Genomic DNA, 17638 nt, shown 5'->3' with positions numbered 1-17638 from the left:
GGATCGGATTGAAATTTCGTAAGAAGGTACAGAAAGAGGACGGACTGTAGTTTCTTGTATGTGTGTTTCAGATTCAAAGGTTGAAACAGTGACTCGTGGCACGTCGTACAAGTTCGCTCTACTGAACAAGTCTAAAAGCAAGTCACTGTGGGAGATTTCACATAACTCTTCCTTGGAGAATCCAATTTGGCTCAGACTTGTGGCATTGGAAAGGGGACGCAGAAGGGTACTACAGGTAGCAATTTTAGAATTGGATGATCCGAAATTACAGAGATACATCAGATTCAATATCAGGCTTCTATAAAGTGAAAAAAGGTGTGTAGTTTTTTTTTTTTTTATTTTTGTGTAAGCTTGGTTTAACGGAATTCAAAGGGCATAGTAAAACATTATTATCGGTAACTGATGCCCCGAGGAAAGAAAATGCAAACACCTAGTAAGGAACCTGAAAGCTCTAGCATGACTCATGAAGAAGAGGAAGAAATGCTACATGATATATCAAAATTACAAGAACAAGTGCAACAAATGTCACGCTCACAAAAGCTAACAGAAGCTAAGATAAGTGGCGTGGAATCTAAGATAAATGGCGTGGAATCTAAGGTAAATGGATGGAATCTAAGATAAAGGGCATGGAAGCTAAGATGGATGGCATGGAAGCTAAGGTGAATGGCATGGACACTAAAATTGATGGCATGGATGATAAGATGGATGAATTGAAGAAGTTGCTACAAGAAAGGGTCACTAATGGTGAAAAGGTAGTAAAGGAAACTCATGATGAGAACAAAAGAAATGTTAATCATGATTCCATAGACTCTAATGTTGGATCGAAGACTCACCATGTTCCAAAAATCGATATGAGGAAGTTTGATGGCAAGGATCCCGCCACATGGATATTACAGATGGAGCAATTCTTCGATCTCAATAATGTGCAAAACACACAAAAGGTACGTATGGCAACTTTATATTTGGAACCAAATCAGTTTGTATGGTATCAATGGCTTTGTTCTCGTAAACAATTTATCACTTGGGCAATTTTTACGGAAGAATTGATAGCACATTATGAGGATACAAAAAGCAACACTTTTTTTAGCCAATTGATAAGTCTCAAACAAAAGGGTTCAATAATGGAGCACATTGAGGAGTTCCAAAAATTGAACATAAGGGTAAAAGATATTCCAGAGGAGCATAGGATTGATGTGTTCATAGGGTCTTTAAAGGATAATATCCAACATGATGTGCGCCTTTGGGAACCTGATTCATTAGAGAAGGCATTCAGGTTAGCAAGAAAAATGGAAAGCAAAATTATGGCAACTAGGAAGCATACCATTCACAACTATAAAGACGGAAGTGTTGTTGCCCATAGTCTTCCACAACCTATAAGGTTGACACCACAACAATTGGAAGAAAAAAGAGCAAAAGGGCTTTGTTACAATTGTGATAGCAAATACACAAAAGGTCATAAGTGTGCTGAGAAGAAATTATTCTACATAGATTGTGAAGAGGAAGAAGAAAAGGAGCAAGAAAGGTCAAAAGAAGAGGATATATTCCAGGAACAAAGCCTAGATGAAGAACAAATAAATCCGACCATATCTTGTAATGCATTGGCGGGAATTACCACTCCTCAAACCATCAAGATAGAAGGACAAATCAAGAAGAAAAAGGTAATAGTGTTGATTGATTCAGGAAGCACCCACAATTTTATTCATTGTAGGGTAGCAAAAGAATTGAATTGCTTCCTATATCCAGCACCAGAGTGTCAAGTGATGATTGCAAATGGAGGAACAATAAATTGTTCTGGAAAGTGCCATAATATCAAGCTATCCATGGGAGAATATGTATTGACTAGCCCAATGCTTTCCATTCCAATGGGAGGTGCTGATGTTGTACTAGGAGTCCAATGGCTACAATCCTTGGGTACAATAGCTTTTAATTTTCAAGAACTTTTCATGAAATTTTCTGTGGAAGGAAAGGAAGTTGAATTAAGGGGTATTGCAGGGAAACCAGGAAAGATAATCAGCTCTAATGGCATGACAAAGCTTCTAAAAAAGGAGCAAAGAGGTGTAATTGCACAATTATGTTCGCTAGATGTTTCCACATTGGAATCATCTATTTCTCCAGATCTCCAAAAAGTCCTGGACAATCATTCCAAGGTATTTGAGACTCCCAAAGGTCTCCCACCTATGCGTGATCATGATCATGCTATTCATCTGATTCCAGGAAGTGTTCCTCCAAACATCAGGCCGTACAGATATCCCTATGTCCAAAAAAGTGAAATTGAACGTATGGTTGCAGAAATGCTAGAGGCTGGTATAATTCAACCGAGTCAAAGTTCTTTCTCAGCTCCAGTAGTATTGGTGCACAAGAAGGATGGATCATGGCGCATGTGTCCAGATTATAGGGAGCTCAACAAGCTCACTATTAAAGATAAGTTCCCCATTCCTGTCATTGATGAATTACTGGATGAATTGCATGGATCAATTTACTTCACCAAGTTGGATCTTCGTTCGGGATATCATCAAATCAGAATGAAGATTGAAGACATTCCGAAAAAAACATTTAGAACTCATGAGGGTCATTATGAATTTTTGGTCATGCCTTTTGGCCTTACCAATGCACCTTCAACATTTCAAGGTTTGATGAATTCAATTTTCAAACCATTCCTTAGAAAATTTGTGTTAGTATTTTTTGATGATATACTAATCTACAGCAAGTCTTGGAAGGATCATGTTGAACATGTTGACAGGGTGCTACAACTATTGGAGGAGAAACAATTATATGCAAAAAGATCCAAATGTTTCTTTGGAGTCCAGGAGGTGGAATATTTGGGTCATATTGTATCTCATGAAGGAGTTAAGGTAGACCCTAGCAAAATTAAAGCCATTAAGGAATGGAAAATCCCCACATCCATAAAGCATCTGCGAGGATTTCTTGGGTTGACAGGGTATTATCGCAAGTTTGTTAAGAATTATGGGAGAATAGCAGCACCTCTAACAACATTATTGAAGAAAGATTCATTTTCATGGACTCCGGAAGCAACAAAGGCCTTTGAACATCTTAAAGAGGCAATGTGCCAAGCACCGGTCTTAGCTACACCGGACTTCACAAAAACCTTTATTGTGGAATGTGATGCTTCAGGAAATGGAATTGGTGCTGTTCTAATGCAAGATGAAAGACCCATTGCTTTTGAAAGTCGTCCAATCAAGGGAAAGTTTTTAAGCAAAGCTATTTATGAGAAGGAAATGTTGGCAATACTCCATGCACTTAAGAAATGGCGACCCTACCTAATGGGAAGACACTTCAAGGTAAAAACGGATCATGATAGCCTTAAATACTTTTTAGAACAAAGATTATCCTCTGAAGAGCAACAAAAGTGGGTCACAAAGATGTTGGGTTATGACTTTGAAATCATCTACAAAAAAGGGAAGCAAAATGTGGTGGCAGATGCACTCTCAAGAAAGGATGAGGATGTGGAAGCATTGTTGTGTGCCATTTCTATTATCCAACCAGATTGGATAAACGAAGCAAGGGAGGAATGGAAGAATGACGAAGAAGTGTGGGCACTTATTCGAAAGCTACAACAAGATTCCAGTACTTCTGATACATTTAGCTGGCAAAATGATTCGTTATGGTACAAAGATCGCTTATACCTCTGTAAGAATTCCCAGCTAAAACAAAAGATTCTTATGGAATTGCACACTTCTCCCTTAGGAGGGCACTCAGGATTTTTAAAAACTTACCACAGGGTTAAGAAGGAATTTTTTTGGGATGGCCTTAAATCAGATATTCAAAAGTTTGTGGCGGAATGTTTGGTTTGCCAACAAAATAAAGTTGAAACAATTAAGACACCGGGTCTATTACAACCTTTATCCATTCCAAGCCAACGTTGGGAGGAGGTTTCAATGGATTTTATCACAGGTTTACCCAAGTCTGAGGGAAAGAGTGTCATCATGGTGGTAGTTGACAGACTTACCAAGTATGCACACTTTTGTGCATTATCACATCCATTTAAAGCCAGTACAGTTTCTACTGCATTTATGGAAACAGTTCAAAAGCTACATGGAAACCCAAAGATTATTGTAAGTGACAGAGATCCCATTTTCACTGGAAATTTTTGGACAGAATTATTTTCTTGTCTTGGTACTCAGTTAGCTCATAGCTCATCTTATCATCCTCAATCTGATGGGCAAACTGAGATAGTAAACAAATGTTTGGAAGGATATCTTCGTTGCTTTGTATCTGATAAACAGACACAATGGGTCAAATGGTTGCCTCTGGCTGAATGGTGGTATAACACTTCCTTCCATACAGCAACAAAAATGACCCCATTTATGGCACTTTATGGGTATCAACCACCATCCATCACATCATATTTAAGAGAAAATTCTAAGGTTCAGGCAGTGGAACATCACATCGAACATCAACAACAAGTCCTCCAACTCTTAAAGGATAACCTCGTGTTGGCACAAAATAGAATGAAACAACAGGCAGATCAACATCGCAGTGAAAGAAGTTTTGATGTAGGTGATTGGGTATTCCTACGGCTACAACCATATAAGCAAATGTCCCTAAAGCAAGCTAAGAAGGATAATAAATTATCACCAAAGTATTATGGTCCGTACAAGGTGTTGCAAAAGATTGGTACTATGGCATACAAATTGGAGCTTCCTGCAGCTTCTCGATTGCACCCAGTTTTCCATGTTTCATGTTTAAAGAAGGTTATAGGTGACAAGCTCCCAATTCAAACAATATTGCCAGAACTTGACGAGGAAGGAAAAATTATATTGGAACCGGAAGCAGTCACAGAAACAAGAACTCGACAGCTACGAAATCGATCAATTTCAGAGTATCTTATCAAGTGGAAGAACTTATCCGCTGAAGATTCCACATGGGAGGATGAGAATTTTATGCAGAAGTATCCAGAACTACTCAAGCGTTGAGGACAACACTTTTTTGAAGGAGAGGGGCACGTTGGGTCCCTATAATACTAGTGATTACCCCATTACTATTGTAGTTATACCCCCTATTTATATTGTTGTGCCCCTATTACCCCCATATTGTTATTTCTGTGCCCCATAGAATCCCTCTATTGTTATTTTTGTGGCTTTATATTATTATTGTTAGGTCGGCTGGATTATATTGTGACTCCTTAGACTCCTATATATAGAAATGCGTGAGAAGGGTTTAAAAACTAATAACTAAATCTAAAAATAACTTATTACAAAAATGTAGGATACGGTTTAAATGACCCTCCTTTTTTTAGGTAAAAATAAAGCAAAATTAATACTAATATTGAATCTAAAACTAACAACTAACTATTTCTGTATCTCATCCTTGAAATCACAAGAATTCAACATTTGATTGAGAAGAGTCGGTTGACCGACTTCAGACTTTAACTATCCCGCAAAAACGGAATTGGCAAGAGCTGGCGCCATCTTCTCGGCAGAATTGATGATGCATTTGAGTCATACACTGGTTGTGTGGCTTTACCAAATATGCCCAGTAAGAATCCCAATTCAACTTAGTTAATCTTTTGATTGATTCTGCCTTTTCTTGAGCTTTCTCTCTCCAGCCTGTTTGGAGTTGTTGTGCATATATACATACCATTTTGAAGATATTTCTGACAAATACCACTGGTTTTAAGATTCAAGTTTTACTTTTTTACCTCTAGCATTGCTTTCTTACAAATTTCTGGGCTTACAGGTGACTAAGCAATTAGAGGCTTTCCCTTTCAAGAGGTTTTGCTCAGCGGCGCTAATCACGCATCAAAAATTACCTTTGTTTCTTGATCCAGGCTTCCCTGGTGCGATTTTTTGCCACTTGCGTGCTTTTTGTTGGCAGATATAAAGCTTAAATTTTGTGAAAATAATGATTTTGTAAGTTGTTGACACTGAGTCTTAAATTGTCTATCTGTGATGTTAGTGTTGTCCAGTACCCATTTAACCATGTCTGTGTATGGAAGAATTTTGGGCCTCGCCACTATCCGGTGTAAGGATGGGCAAGCTAGCTGTGTAATAGACACCTCAGAAGACCCATGTGAGCCTGCAATAGCTGTAACCTCCATTATTTTGGGATTCTCTTCCTCAAGTAGACTATACATGCCTTCCCATGTAGTAATACCAACGTCTCTGTTACAGGTTGTGTCTGTATACAAGGGCGTCATTTCTTGATCTTCAGAACTTGGAGCTTTGCCCTTCTTTCCTATAGTATCCTGAATACTGCTTTTTATAATTCACTGTTATTTTTTCTTGCAGTTTACAAATGAGGTGAGAGTCATGATAAGGAAAAGGTGACGAGAAAGCTTTAAATGCCGAAGACATATAAAATATACCACCTTACGTGAAATGGCTCTTCGATAAGCACGAAACCCTATTTCATTAATGATTGGCAACTAACTCATTAATTAGCATTAAAGCACATAACCAGGTCTTGGTTTATGGAAAATACTTTTTTGAACAACGAGCTCGAGATATTTGCGATGAAACGATTTTACAATTTGCTTAGCAATATCACAGATCACAACATCGCTCTATCGCAATATCGCAATATCGCAATATCGTTGGAGTGTAGCATATGACAATCATCTATTAATGTGTTTTCCGTGAAATGCAATTTGCGATATGCACCATCGCGTATCGACAGTTTGAGGTTTTTCAACGTAAGCGATATTTGATGCATGTGATGCGATGAAGTTTCGCATCGCGATCTTGGAATCTTAGAATTGTGTTTGTAAGGAGGTATCCATTATCCTTTTTGCAATGCGATTTTCCTTAAGGAAAGATTTTGGCTTACCTTATCATGCAACTTAAACTTTTTTAGATTTTTCAAGGGTATTTTCATAAGTTTATGATGGTAAGTTTTATTAAAAAGGAAATACAAGCACTAATTAATTTTTTAAATTTTTGACTAAGGGTCCCCACTTATTTAGTATTAGTAATAACACCAAATAAGATGGGGGGTTGTTTATGGCCACAAAAATTGGTGATTCACTTGGAAGAACCAATTATCTCTACTTTTCTTTTGGATTTTCTAAACTTCCAAAACAGAAAATTTTCCAGAAAATTAAACTTTATTATAGAAAGACAAAGTACATCATGCTTTTACCTATCAATGATATTTTGTTTCTTCTATTTTCAACTTTGATTATTTACTCCCTCAAGCTAGTCCTTGTACCTACATTAGTCATTACTTATTTTATAAAGATAAAAACAAAGCATTCTCTATAAATTAGTTTTGAATATGCTCATTGTCGTAGGTAGAGCCTTTGCTACCAGCAGGCATTGATAGCCTCGACAGGGTTACCTATTACCTAGGAATGATATTGTATTCTACTTAGAGAAATTTACAACTGTCAAAGTGAAATCCATATCCACACTTATTGCTTTCATTTTCTTTTTTACCCTTAAAGAACAATGTCTTGGCTTGATAGCCAATTTATGACATAGTCATTCACTTGATATATGGCTTTGCTGAACAAGCTGGCTCGTGAAGAGACCCCTTGTCTTTTGATTGCAACAATCTTGAGTCATTTCCCTATTGTGGTATGCAGTATTGGGAAAGTCAGCAAGCTATAATATCTATGATCATGATAAGCCGACTCGTGATGAGACCTCTTACTCTTTAAGTTAAAGTGTATCATTGGATTATTCTCTGAACGCTGAAGTTTCCTAGGTGGGGAGGAGGTCATTGTTTCCTTAAGACAGCTCTGGATGACAATGGTAGAGTTTTTTGGAAAGAGATTTTCTACAGAGAATCTTTATTTTTGTTATTGATACCTTTCATTGGACTAATATAAAACAATTTCCCACTAAAGGTCATTTTTTGTCAAGATTTACAAAGTTGAAACTAGTATCATTTCTAGGCCTAGAGTCTTTAACTGTATCTTTCAATAATAATGATCAATTTTCTAAAAGAATTCTATTTATACAAGTGAAAAAACAAAATCTAAAAGATAATTTGTGTCTTTTTCATAAATCTCAAATGTAACCATTTACAACTGGTTTTTTTTCCAAAGGAAAAAACAGTAACTTTTATTAAATAGATAATGAAAAGTTACACTAGCATATGCTCTGAAAACAATCTGTAATCTACCACAAAGGCTCGAGTGCTTTCGCACCCCCCACATCGTTATAAGACTAACGTGCATAGAGAAAGAGAAGAGAGAAGAGAGAAAGAAAGAGGCAGAAAAACGAATTCCGGCTGTGAGTAAGACTCATGCTTCAAGTTTTTCTCCCGTTTTTCTTTTCGACCTTACGCCACTCTCCTTGAGTGGGCTCGATCGAAGCAATGACTAGCTGTGTTTCTGTATTCTGTGGGCCAGTTTCTTTTTCTGAGTCTGAAGTATCAGAGTGGTGATGTCGTTTGATGCCTCCCATGCTTGGATCCACTCTTGTCATCTCTGTCTTGTTGTCCAATGTGGTTTCCTTCTGATTCTCCATTTCTTGAAATACCTCAGTCTTCTCTGCAGGGGTCTCTTCCACCTCTGCTTTTGATTCTTCTTCCTCTGAATCTGGGGGTGAAAATTGCCATCCTTTCTTCTGCTTTCCTTTCTACTTCTTTTTACTGTTTACTTTCTTGGCTTCTGGACATGAGCTTTGCAAGTGTCCTGTCTGCCTACAGAGCCTGCATCTGAAAGCGGTGTTTTCATAATCTAGTACTTGCAACCAGTTTTGTTGTTTGTAGATCAGCCTTATATTGTCCGGCAGTCCTTTACTTAACTCTACTTCCACACAGATACGTGTGAAGGTATAGATCCTTTCATCAATCCTTTCCAGGTCGGTTTTGATATATTTCCCTATACTGTTTCCAATGCCTTCCAAGACTTGTTCATTCCAAAAGTGCAGAGGAAGATTGTATAGTCTGACCCAGACCGACATTTTGGTTATAGTCATTTTGTTTGGATCAAAATCTGGAAACCATGGGGTCATAAACAGCCCCGATGTTCCCCAAAACCATGGCCCTGTACTAATGACTGTATCTCTGACTTCCTCATTTACAACTGGTTTTATTATGGCAATAAAAACCAATCTACAAAATAGAAGGATGATCTCCTATGGAAAATATTTTTTGAGGATCTATCCATTAACAAGTAAAGAATCTCTTTTTCATGTTGTTAAGGTAAATGTTCCCCTAGGGCTTTTGGGTTGAAACCCTAGCAGACTAAAAGTTGTCTATACAAAGAAACACACATTCACACAACCATTATGCTATCATAAGCAAATTCTATGATAAGGGACGTACCTGAGGTCCTATGTTTGAGAAGGTCCTTTAGGGTCCAAACCCTTCTTCAAGTTCCTTTTGCTCCTTTGTCTTGCAAAATAACCAATTCCAGAGAGCACAGCGGGTATGGACAAAACCTTATAAAGAAACCATCTTCATGTTATAAAGAAAGGTAGTTAGTTATGAAATTTAAACAACCATTCACATATGAAATCTAACATGAATATCATAAACATGAAGAAGATTTATATCAGGAACCAAGACATGTGTTTCTTTTATTATAGACAAATAACGTACAAAAAAGGAATAATTTCACCTGAGTCGTCCTTTCGCAGGCTCCAAGCAAATCCTTCTTCCGGATTCGTCCAGCCTCAAGCCTTTAACAAAATCCTTCCATGACTTACTCCATGATGTCACAAGTAATGGATGAACATCAACACACAAGGAAACAAGGGTTTCTTGTACAAATGGGGGAAGTGCAGGAGGCACAAGGATCTTCAGACCTGGTCAGGGAAATCTTAGCATAATAACCTTTCTCTCTCTTCTCTCCTCCTTTAGGCCTTCCCATTGAAGCCTTTTTATACTTCTCCCAAAGTAGTGTTTTAGTTGGGAGTTGGTTAGGAATAATTGGGCCACGAGCACTAACAGGTGATCAATAGGTAAAACCCGCGATCTCCGCTGGAAATTAAGGAGTTTTATATTTTTTTAAGTGTTTTAATACATATACGCGAGTTGGGTGTATGCTTACCCGTGTATACATGCGTTTAAATCAGGGCAATGTCGCGTATAAGGGATAAAACACTGTTTTTTAAATTTTGGACTAGGTCTAGAAGGAGGGGTTGCCCTAGGCCATGAGTGCAGCATCACAAACCATAAGAGTGAGATTTGGAGCTATAACAGATGCCCCCTAATATATGAGGTCAAAAGGGGTACATGATGGACGAAATGTATTAAGCAGGTACGTGGAAAGGAAATCTATCAAAAACCGAGAAGGAATTCACCAGAATTTAGCCTGCCAAGCCACAATAGGAGATCAGAAAGAAGCATTGTCTGAGGCGGGCATACCCATGCTCAGAAAAAGTAAAGCATGTCCGCATATCAAGTACAAGCGGATCCACTAAGTATACAAGTATAAATGACTGGAAAATACATAATGGATCATCTGATCATGATCGAACAAGTACATGTCTGAATATCACATATAAGACTGTCAATGATGCTGAAAGATACAACGGATCACTGATATCAAAGACTGATCCCCAAAAGGTACCAACTGAACATGATGGAATAGGATGGTACTACACTGCAAACTTAGGTGCCAGCATATAGAATGTCGCCATGACTGACTGCAACATATAAGGTGGAGTGGTATCAACTAGCAGCAACAAGAGCAACTATCAAGTGAACCAATGAATGTTGATACAACCTGAGGTCTTCACCAACCACCATGGTACATTTCTACACCATGCGAATAAATGATCTGAAATCGACCATGTGAAAAATTGATGATTACCGGTCATTGATGTATACCGTTAATAAACGTGAGACTACTCACTGATAATGATAATGAGCGTCAAGGTACCCACTACAATCTAACAAGTGTGAATAGATGAGCTGGAGTCGAACACCTATAAGAATCTATTGATTAGGAGAAAATGATGGTTTCCCATTGTCAATAGCGAAGGATCTACCACTAATGACTGCAAATCCCAAGGTACTACCAAATGGACTCTAGATATTTCCCCTAGAGTAATGAGTCAGAGTCGATAGGGAAAGATCCACTAGAAGGAAGGCATTAAGGCATCCTTCATCAATTTAGCACGAGTGTAACCCGTAGGCCAATAATGTGGAAGCAATCGGATGAAAGAGATGTAGTAACCCAACCGAAGTATGTTTCTGGCATACATAAGATGTGGCTAGCGCATGACAGAAACCCTCTGAACCAACCAATAATGGAAGCTGACACAGAGGTGAGGTATCCACCAATAGGGTCAAATGGAAACCAAGGTACTGCATGAATCCCAATGTGTGATAATGTAAGCTGATGTCGAACACAATGGAAACCAGTTCGTCAAAGACCCATGATACTGATCGATGCTGAGCACAAGGTGACCTATCAATAATGAAAATAGGGCTAGGGTGCAGCTCTAGGCCTGTCCTCAGAGAAAGATGTCGTCGTCGATAAGGACAAGACCTGCCAACAAGAAGTCAATGGAGACCTTCTCAAACTGGCACGAGTAAAGGACCAATATAGCTGATTTGATGATAGACATGATACTAACAACCAGGGATGGCTGGCTGAAAAATGTGTCAAGAGACACCGTAGAGAGGTCGACTCAGGCTAACTTCCCTTGAACAAAAGCATGACTCAAAGTGACTATGTGGCAGCATATGATGACTCTATATAAGTTCGTCATGTAGGAGGCACGAAAGAACCCTCCATATGATTGGAAGAGATAACCAATCGGTGGAGAACTGACTCAATAACAAGGTTACGGCATACCTAAGTCAAACTAAATCCCGCCCAAACGGAGGAGACTTTGCTTTGAGTGCTTTGTTCAAGGGCAACACGACTGACTCTAGCTGCCAACAATAAATGGAAATACTATCTCGTTCCCGCTCTTTTTGGAATATTTAATTTTTCTTTGTCTTTTTCTATTAAGCTTGAAAAATAATAAAAGAATGCTATGGTATAGTGGAAAGAATGAGTGTCAGTGAAACATATGATCTAGTTCCTGGTAATGGAACATTCCTATGCTCAATGCAGGGAGGCGAAAACTAGTCAGTGACACTCAAAGGTGCGTTCCTTCCACGGGTCAAGGTGTGTCATGTTGCAGAAGTCAAAGGTATGCAAGGTTGATTTTGCAGTCGTCATGGTCAAAAGTTGGCTTAAACAAGAGTCCAAATGAAGCTGGTTCTAAGCCAAAAGGTGCAAGTGGTCAACATGCAATGCAGTAGTACAACTCAACACAAAGGAGCCTCTAAGGTATAAGGCCAGAAAGAAGAGAAGAAGCTAAGAGGAATGGGGCTTCATCGCATAAATCATGGTAGGACTAAAGATTACTCCCAAGCCTATGGACAAAAATCAGCATGAGTGCCAAGTGACAGCAAGGTACTAACTAGGGCACCCATGACAAGGTAGGCTCTACCACACAAGTCATGAAACTTCTAAGCAATGAGAAGGTTCCGCACCATAACTTGGCGGGGTCGATCCTAAGGCCAAATGGGAAAGGAAACTGATAAGTGCACAATGCAGGTGGAAAAAACCTAACCTATATGCCAGTTTCGAGAACCAATACCTGTCAGAACGGACCAACCATAAACTTCCAAAGGAGAAATTTTCCAAGTTCTGTAGACATAAAATAGGAACACTAGACAAGAAGTTAATGCATCCCACATATAAAATTCATATAAAATCTTGTGTTATAGAATACAAAACTTGAAAATGTGTACCTTATATATACAATATGGTACAGGGAACCACACAACCTTTCGGCTTACGTATAATAGCTCTTCTAGACAAACCCCTTGCAGGGATCGGACCAAGGACTCCTTTGATAGTCAAGACTCATGGCTTCAAAGAGTTCCTCCTGTGAAGGCAAAACAAGTTCTAAGAAATCATGAGAACTCCAAGGATCAAAAGAGGGAATTAAGGGGTCCCATGTCCCTATAGGAAGAATCTCTCGGTCAACTGTCGGGACCAAGTCCTAAGAAGGAGAATAATAGGTCAAATGATCCTTCTTAGAAGTGATTGAACATTGAGGATTTAATGCCACATAATTGACCCATGGTGGGGTAGAGTCTATTTGAACACTTGGAACAAAACAAGGGGTATTCTGCAGTAAAGTCGAATTAGGGTGGTAATTATCAGATGCAAGTTGATCAATAGTGACAATATTCCCATTATGAGGAAAGCACATTACTCGAAAGAGTGAAGACACCACAACATTCATAGCATAGACATAATCACGCCAAAGTAGCATATTAAAGTCTAAATGGCTATCAACCACCATCATATTGATTAAGACAATCTTCCCACCTAAAGTGATAGGCAATTGAGGAAGAACACCCATAGATTCACCAGGTCTTCTATCATAGGCTAACAACTAACTCTGAGTTGTCAACAACTTTGGGGAACCCAAAGCTTTCCAAGTCAAAGAGGATATAATACTTGTAGAGGATCCTTCATCCACCATACATCGATAGACATTTGTGGAATTCACTCTGACCTTTATTTCAAAAGGTGCAGCAGAAGGAAGACGAGGCTCAACAAGACTATACCAATCAAAGGAAACACTCTTAAAACTTGGAGGGGGAACATTCGAAGAAACCAAAATGCCCCCTATACCAGAAGACTCTCTACTAGAGATCAAACAGACTCTTTTGTTAGGCACTTCACCCCCAAAAAGAGGAGTGTAATCGACCAACGATTGCACTGTTTCTACCACATTATTAACCAATTGTTGATGGGATTGACGAGAAACCATATCATATTTAGGAGTACAAGAAATTTCAGACTCGGACCATATCCTTTGAACCTCTGGAATACCAGGGCATAAATGAGTAAGGTGGTCTCCCTTGCATATCTTACAAGGGAACTTAGGTTTAAAACTTCTACGTCCAGGTTTCTTATCAACCTCCATTCCGCCAACATGACTAGCAGTGGTTTGAGGAGAGTCTTGAACATGACTTGCAGAGGTCGATGACTCTTTGCTAGTATGACTTGCAGTGACTAGATTCATGCCCCCAGCATGACTTGCAGTGGCTGAAGACTCATCTCCAACATGACTGGCAGAGGTTGAGGATGAAGTGCTAGTGTGACTTGTAGTGACTAGACTTGTGCCCCCAGCATGACTTGCAGTGGCTGAAGACTCATCTCCAACATGACTGGCAGAGGTTGAAGATGAAGGGATAACATTATTCTTCTTCTTTTACTTCCTCTTTCTCCTCTTTTTAGATTTCTTGTTACAAGGAGGAGAAGAAGGAATCCCAGATTTCTCTTTGAAAGAAGATGAACAATTAGCACCCATGTGATGCCCTTGAAATAAAGCATTCAACTGAGAAGCTTCAAGAGCATTTGGAATATTCAGAGTGGACCACAACCAAATGGGTAGCCCAACATTCAACCTAGGAATATTCAAAGTGGCCATCAAGGGAGTACCAACGTTTCCAATGAAAGGAACAGCACAAGGATCCCCTTTTGGAAGGGTACCTTGGTTGGGTTCCATAGGAATATTAGCCATATCAAACTGATCCGTAGATCCTGCCCTTACAGGAATGTAGAAATAACTTTTCAAGGAATATGGATAAGCAATCAAAACCTTTTCCCTTGAGGAGGCAACTCCACAACTTCTAGAAGAATGACCAAAAGCCTTTCAAGATCGGTAGAGTGGTAAGCCAGTCACTCAGAACACAAAGTCCAAACGTGACTAGACAAAAATACCTAAAGCCAACTATATACAAGGAGCAAAGAGCACTCACTAAAAAGTCCCTAAAAGAAGTCAGTCAAACAAATTCCAAGTATTTTTGCTCTGGGTGATGAGGACCAGACACCAAAATACAAGAAAGTGGAGTAAGGGGCCTTCCAAATATAGTCTGGGATGATGAGGGCCCAATCCTATCAACAAAGGTAACAAAGGAAGTTACACTGATCTCCTAACAATATCCTGTTTCGGTGCAAGCCCCCAAGCTTCGCAAGGGTTCCCTCCAATACTACCGTTGAGAGTGAAGCAACTTCGACCTCAGGTGCCATAGGATTCCCCTCCACAGCCACCTGTGTAGGTCCCTAGGAGTAGCAACTATGGCTACCAACTCGTCGCAGAAGCCAGGTGGAATAGTCGTGAGGTAAGTTCGGACAAGTAGGAGAGGGGGTATCTTTCTTCCTTGTCTTCACAGACCCTCATGCTTAACTCCCAGATCCGGAGCTTTCCTAGTCTTCCTAATGCTATTGGATGTTAACTCACTATTTAGACTCCTATGTTTGACAGTTTAAATGGCCTTGGAGAGTTAACTCTCCACTCGCCTAATCCAAGGCCCTAAAATCCTAAAACTTGTTGGTGTATCTAACTTTATAAAAAAAGTTTTAGTGAATTTTAATTAGCGCTTGATTTTAAAATAGGCTATTCCTTAAGTCACGGGATAAATGGAAGTGAAACTAGTGGTGTTTTGATGCAAAAGAAATTAATAAAAACCAAACTACATGCACATGCACTTGTTTTCCTTTTTCGATGAAAAGCAATTTCTACGGGGTTCAGAGGAAATTCTAATAAAACAAATTTTCTTTTCCTTTCTTTAATTCACGCTTAACACTCACAAAAGTTAACAAAGCTATGGATGCCTAAAAATATATGCAAATCTATCCTAATGCAAAAAATATATGCTGATGCAAGATTCGAAACTACTCTAAAATCAAGAAATGAAAGTTGCTTGCTTATTAATTTTTATTTTTCCACTTAAAATTTTTAGATGGAATATGAGATGCTATCATTCATTTCGTCTAAACACTAAAAACAAGTTCCAAGGCAAACAAAAAGCACTTTCATTCATTAAAAGGAAACCAAATCAAAACAAAGTTCAATGAAAGCAAAACCAAGTTTTTCAAAAGGTTTTCTTCACAAGCAAAAACAAAAGAGTCTTTTCAAAAATGCTCTCAACAAGACTGAAACTTTGTGATTAAAGAATAGGAAACAAACACTTTTACAAGTTGACACCACACAATGGATGAAAACTCAACAAAAAGAGATGTGTTTAAAGATGCTCTTAACAATCAAAAGCAGTAATGAAAGCTTTGGCAACAAAGACCAAAAAGATCAAAAAGACAAATTTCAAGAAAGTATCAATCAACAACTTTCATGAAACAAAGAAGTGGATGGTCACAAAAAGCAGTTTTGTCAAGCAAACAAAAAGTCACCAAAAGCAAGATTTAACACAAAGATTGAGATCAATCTTCCTGCCCTGATGAATCAGAGCAGCCAAGATTCCAAGCAAGAAATATTGCGTGCTTAAGCAAAAATGATGGCGCTTGCAACAACAAAACCAGACCAATACTTCTTAGAATCAGAGAGAATTTGGAACAAGATGCTTGCTGTAAAACTAAAAACTGATACTAGAAAGTGTCCGTTTAAGACTGAATCAAACCATCAGACAGACCTTTAGAGACAAAAAGATTTAAAAATCTTGAAAATTGCAAGATATACGCGACTGTACTTATGTACAGAATGCGTGTATACGCGACTGTGCCTAAGGAAACCTGCCTATACGCGGGTTCACTTAAGGAAACATGCGTATATACGCTCCTATAACTAAGAAAAACAGCGTATATAAAAGATTTCAAGAAAAATAAAAAACACACTGAAGAAACTGGCAAAACTTAGAATTCAAGAACAGACCACATAGCAACAGCAAGCAAACAGGCAGCTGAGCCTTGATTGGTTTGTAAACACCCAAACTAGGAACAACAACAATGTTGTCCCTAGTGGAGTCACCAATTCTATTAAGGGAAATGTTCCCCTGGGGCTTTTGGGTTGAAACCCTAGCAGACTGAAAGTTGTCTATATAGAGAAACACACATTCACATAGCGATTATGCTATCATAAGAAAATTATATGACAAGGGACGTACCTGAGGTCCTACGTTTGAGAAGGTCCTTTCGGGTCCAAAGCCTTATTCAAGTTCCTTTTGCTCCTTTGCCATGCAAAACAACCAATTCCGGAGAGCATAACAGTATATGGACAAAACCTTATAAAGAAACCATCTTCATGTTATAAAGAAAGGTAGATAGTTATGAAATTTAAACAACCATTCACATATGAATTCTAACATGAATATAAAAAATATGAAGAAGATTTATATCAGGAACCAAGACATGTGTTTCTTTTATTATAGACAAATAAAGTACAGAAAAGGAATAATTTCACTTGAGTCCTCCTTTCATAGGCTCCAAGCAAAGCCTTCTTCCGGATTCTTCCAGCCTCAAGCCTTTAACAAAATCTTTCCATGACTTACTCCATGATGTCACAAGTAGTGGATGAACATCAACACACAAGGAAACAAGGGTTTCCTATACAAATGGGCGAAGTCCAGGAGGCACAAGGATCTTCAAACTTGGTCAGGGAAATCTCAGCATAATAACCTTTCTCTCTCTTCTCTCCTCCTTTAGGCCTTCCCATTGAAGCCTTTTTATACTTCTCCCAAAGTAGTTTTCTAGTTGGGAGTTGGTTGGGAACAGTTGGGCCACGGGCACTAATAGGTGATCAACAGGTAAAACATGCGATCTCCACCCAAAATTAAGGAGTTTTATATTTTTTTAAGTGTTTTAATACATATATGTGGGTTGGGTGTATGCCTACCCGCGTATACATGCATTTAACTCAGGGCAATGTCACGTATAAGGAATAAGACACTATTTTTAAAATTTTGGACGAGG

The sequence above is a fragment of the Pinus tabuliformis genome, chromosome 4_2 (assembly GCF_031772625.1).
Source record: "Pinus tabuliformis cultivar Carrire ecotype Pingquan chromosome 4_2, CPIR1, whole genome shotgun sequence".
NCBI lineage: Eukaryota > Viridiplantae > Streptophyta > Pinopsida > Pinales > Pinaceae > Pinus > Pinus tabuliformis.
This window is presented reverse-complemented; position numbering follows the sequence as displayed.